Below are 5,564 nucleotides of genomic sequence, written 5' to 3'. Positions count from 1 at the left end.
GATTGTTTCTTATTGTGTAAGAACAGTTTTAAGAGGATTATAGCTGAGATTTTGTATTTAGTAACTTTCCAAATGTTAAAGAGCTCAGAACTTCTATATTGTCTCTAGTTAGATTTACTCATTCTGGGGAAAACATGTAGCCTTGTGTAGCATTTATCATGTAACTCAGCTAAAATTGGATTTATCATTTCTCATCTGCATGGCAGGTTGAAATGAAAGCTACATTAGTGTGTTTTTGCTGGTCCCTTACCTTTCTAGTCCGAGTTCTAGTACACAATTTATATAGAACAAGACAAAATAGAACAGAACAAAATGTCCAAAAAGAATTCTTGTGATTGAATGCAGTCGATGCAGCTCACTGGAGGATTGGACTTTTTGAGCCCCTTGCGCCCCCTTGAGGAAGACCACTGAACCACAACTGAACTGCTATTGTCAGCTGACTTCTGGCTAACTGAATACAATCTTTTTAAAATGCAGAGATACATTGCTGTAATTACACTTACTGAAACTATGAAAAAAAGTATTGATTAAAGATATAAAGGATTATTAAAAACATTTTTAGAAAGCACTATACAGATGCTACATGTAAATTTTTGTTGTTTTAAATTATAATATATTTTCTCATCTGCGTGACGAAATTAAGAAATACAAATCTTCACTCCAAGCCTGTTATCGTTAATTAAAACTAAAACAATTAAAAATTAAATTAAATTAAAAATTTGAAAATTAAATAGACATTAGCCTACCTAACGGAAATTAAACATTTAAAAAAGGCCTAGCCTACTAAAATAACAAAAACTAAATCAACTAAAAACTAAAACTCAATAATAAAAAAAAAACCCAACTATTTAGACACATAAAAATGAAAATAATGTAATTTATTACTCACCCTCATGCCGTTCTACAGCCGTAAGACCTTCGTTCATCTTTCGAACACAAATTAAGATATTTTTGATGAAATCTGATGGCTCAGTGAGGCCTTTATTGAGAGCAAAACGATTCAAACTCTCAATGTCCATAAAGGTACAAAAAACATATTTGAAACAGTTCATGTGAGTTCAGTGGTATCTTAATATTATAAAGCGACAAGAATACTTTTTGTGCACCAAAAAAAACTTTTTTTTTAAATCGGCCCATATAAATATTGTTGAAAAGTCTTTATTTTGTTTTTTTTTTGGCGCACAAAAAGTATTCTTGTCACTTTATAATATTAAGATACCACTGAACTCACATGAACTGTTTCAAATATGTTTTAAGTACCTTTATGGACCTTGAGAGTTTGAATCATTTTGTTCTCAATAGAGGCCTCACTAAGCCATCGGATTTCATCAACAATATCTTAATTTGTGTTTGGAAGATGAACGAAGTTCTTAGAACGACATGAGGGTGAGCAATAAATGACATTATTTTTATTTTGGGGTGAACTAACCCTTTAAATCAAAATATTAACAAAAACTAGGCTATAGTAGTACCCTGTATTAATGATACTAAAATAACACTGCTTCACTCTCAGCATACATTTATGGAGCCCGGGACATGACATGCAGGAAAAAAATAGTAGGCTAAATCGTGCGCACAATTTATTAATTTGTTCCCTCGATTTAATAAAACGTGTGCACGACTTACTATTTCGTTCCCTCGATTTATAAATCATGCGCATGAATTATAAATCGAGGGAACGAAATAGTAAATCATGCACACGATTTAATTTTTTTTCTTGCATGTCATGTGCGGGGCTCCGTATACATTAAATGCATGTATCATGTAATGTAGTTAAAGATGAAAGTCTTCACCAGGGTTGCCAGGTTTGCATAACAAAACCCGCCCAATCATGGCCACTTGCCCAATCGCATTTAACCCACTGACTAAAGCAAAAACAAAAACTTTTTCTTTTGCTATTTGCTCAAATGGAAACATGAAAAATATATTTAATGAAGTCTCTCATTCACCACTATAAAAGTTTACCCAACTATGACGACTTCCGCTTCTGAGAAACCCAGGAAATGTGAAAAGGGTCTATTGGGTCCCGGTTCGAGACCGACTCGGAGCAGGGTGGTTAGGATTGAAGGGTGAGTTTTGGAGGCGGAGCAATGAAGAGAGGGGTGGGTTTGTTTGGGTTGATTTCAAATATCAACAATGTCCAACAGCGTTGTTGAAAAAAATACATACCCCACCTTTAAGTGTTAAATATTTCAATTATAAATAAAACAAATTAAAGATGTTCATTTATTCACTTAATATGCTATTATAATTATTATGTATTAATTAACAGTTAATCAAGTGTAAGAAATTATGCTCAGTTGGTTTTATTATGGACTCATTTGTTTTCTTATGCATTATATAGTAAACTATATGCTTATTTTAAATTAATATCATTTGTATATAATATCATTAACTGACAGTTTGTGGAGACCCGATTTCGAGGGAGGACCCGATTTGTCACGAAACAATCGCGTTCAACCCGCAGATTAAAAACAAACAAACAAACAAACAAGCCACGCCAACAGTGTAAAAGTAGGGCATTTCACTGCCATCTGCTGATACCAGCAATGTATTACAAGTTGACTAGTATTTTAGTATTTAATCAGCCACGTTTAATTCACACACGTTTATTTGGCAACACTGGTCTTGGCTGATAAATACTAAAATGCTAGTCAACTTGTAACACATTGCCGGTATCAGCAGATGGCAGTGTTGATCAGGCTCATAAAGACCTCAGTACCTTATGTATTGAAACTATAGTTAGAAAAGCTGGAAAATATACCTCATTAATACTTAGTTAGCTGTAATCATATGTTTTATGGATAATAATGAATTGCCTTTATTTCTAATAGCCTTGTGCTGCTAAATAGGCCTAATCAAAATAAGTACATGTAGCTTATTCTTTGGCTCCTAATTGATGTGCTGTGATCTTTCTGCTGGAAGCGCAGGTGAGCCTGAGTTCATGACTGCTTCATTGTAGTTGCTCAGTTGCGTATAGACCCTCAAATGATGCTCGGGGTGATCAGTGATGTCTCTGTTAACTAAAGCATGACTGTGTTGGTATGCTGCTTTGCTTCTCAAGACATTCAGAGAGGGTCATCTCTCTTTCTCTCCCCCTTTCTCTCTCTCTCGCTCTGTTTCTGCTCACTTCCCGTCACTCTATAGCTTTGATGGGGTGCCATGTATCTCTCACACTGGAGGTCTTTTCATTGGGAGCACCTGTCAGGAGGAAGTGGGGAATGGCGGTTTGTTGTTACAGGCAGGGAATTCGCAGCAATGGCCAGATGAGGCAGACGTGTTTGTCTATTTGTGTGTGTGTGAAGGGAAAGAGATGTCTGCTAGGTGACAGATGAAGAAAGAGAGGTGAGAAGTAAAGGGTTTTAAGACCGCTAAAGAGCTCCAGTTAGTTTGGACACAGTTTTGTGTGTTGGCAGATTTGACTGAATTTAACCAGACCACGCAAACACACACACACACACACACACACACACACACACACACACACACACACACACTTTGCTATCTAAATGAGGGCATTCCATATAGCGGTTTTCAAACTGTGGGACCCCCAGGAACCCCCAGGGGGGCTGCGAGGGAGTACTAAAGTTTATGGAAAAGTTTGGAGCAGAAAAAAACTGTTATAAAATGTAAAAATAAACAAATAAATAATAAAAAGTTTAACTGTTGTACTAAATAAACAGTGCTGGGTAGATTACTTACAAATTGTAGTTTGTCACTGATTCAAAAATGCATGACAAAAATTGTAGTTAGTAATGTAATCCATTACATTATACATTTTAGGTAATATACACCGATCATAACATTATGACCACCTTCCTAATATTGTGTTGATTCATCAGACCAGGCAACCTTCTTCCATTGCTCCGTGGTCTAGTTCTGATGCTCAAGTGCCCACTGTTGGCACTTTCGGCGGTAAACAGGGGTCAGCATGGGCACCCTGACTGGTCTGCAGCTATGCAGCCCCATACGCAACAAACTGTGATGCTCTGTGTGTTCTGACACCTTTCTATCAGAACCAGCATTAAAGGGTTAGTTCACCCAAAAATTATAATTCTGTCATTAATTACTCACCCTCATGTTGTTCTACACCCGTAAGACCTTAGAACACAAATTAAGATATTTTTGATAAAATCCGATGGCTCAGTGAGGCCTGCATAGCCAGCAAGATAATTAACACTTTCAGATGCCCAGAAAGCTACTAAAGACATATTTAAAACAGTTCATGTGAGTACAGTGGTTCAACCTTAATGTTATGAAGCGACGAGAATACTTTTTGTGTGCCAAAAAAAAAAAAAAAAAAGACTTTATTCAACAATATCTAGTGATGGGTGATTTCAAAACACTGCTTCATGAAGCTTCGAAGCTTTACGAATCTTTTGTTTCGAATCAGTGGTTCGGAGCATGTATTAAACTGCCAAAGTCACGCCCCCCAGTGGTGAACCTGCTGCGTGCGTGCAACTTCACACACTATAGAATACTTTCTGATAAGTGATATGCTTTTTTTTTTTTTTTTTTTAAAAAAGGAAAGGAAAATTTAAAACAATAAATAAATAGGTTGCACTTTATTTTACAGTATGTGCACTTATGTGTACTTATAGTGTACTTACCCAAGAAAGTACTGTAATATAAGGTAAGTACATGGGTTAAGGTTAGATTTAGGGTAGGTTCAGGGTTAGTACTTAGTTATAACCCAGTTATTACAATTACTATTATAAGTACATAGTAAGTACATGGGGAACAGGACTGTAAAATAAAGTGCTACCAATAAATACATAAATAATATATCTGACGGTAAAGTACTATAGAGTGAGTATAAAAAACATAGTAACGTAACATAGAAACTAATATTTTCCAAATTATATTTTATGTGTATTTATCAAGTAGAAATTGGAAATAAATAAATAATTGAACACAATATAATATAACACAACATATAACATGGTAACATTTACTTAGTTAATGTTTATTTCAGCATTTACGACTACATTTTTAGGGTACACAATTTGTATACACAATTTGTATTCATGAACTAACATGAATATGAACATTTTTATTAATTAACATTAACAAAGGTTAATAAATGCTGTACAAAAAATAGTTTGTTCATTGTTGTTCATGTTAGTTACAGTTTTTTTTTTTTTTTTTTTTTAAATGCTTGCTCCAAAGATTCGGTACATGAGTGAATGGTTTCACTGAGTGGGCCTCAAGTACCACTTTTAGTGTGTAAGCAATATTAAAAAAAAAAAAAACTGTAATTCATTAAATAATGTTAACAAACAGAACCTTGTTGTAAAGTGTTACTTATACACATATTTATAATAAGTAATTTTCACAGTAGAAATTAGTTCTTTATACATGAAAATAAATAGCTGCCTTTTAAATATTAGGATATGGGTCCCTCGCACCAGAATGATCATATATAGAGGTCTGTGGCATCTAAAAGATTGAAAACCCCATAGACGTATATTGTTTTTTCTATATAAATACTATAACCATTCATAAAACTTTTTATTTATTTATTTATTTTTTTGTTTTTTTTTGTTTTTACAAATAAGGACATC

This window comes from Ctenopharyngodon idella, chromosome 8 (assembly GCF_019924925.1).
Source record: "Ctenopharyngodon idella isolate HZGC_01 chromosome 8, HZGC01, whole genome shotgun sequence".
Classification (NCBI taxonomy): domain Eukaryota; kingdom Metazoa; phylum Chordata; class Actinopteri; order Cypriniformes; family Xenocyprididae; genus Ctenopharyngodon; species Ctenopharyngodon idella.
This window is presented reverse-complemented; position numbering follows the sequence as displayed.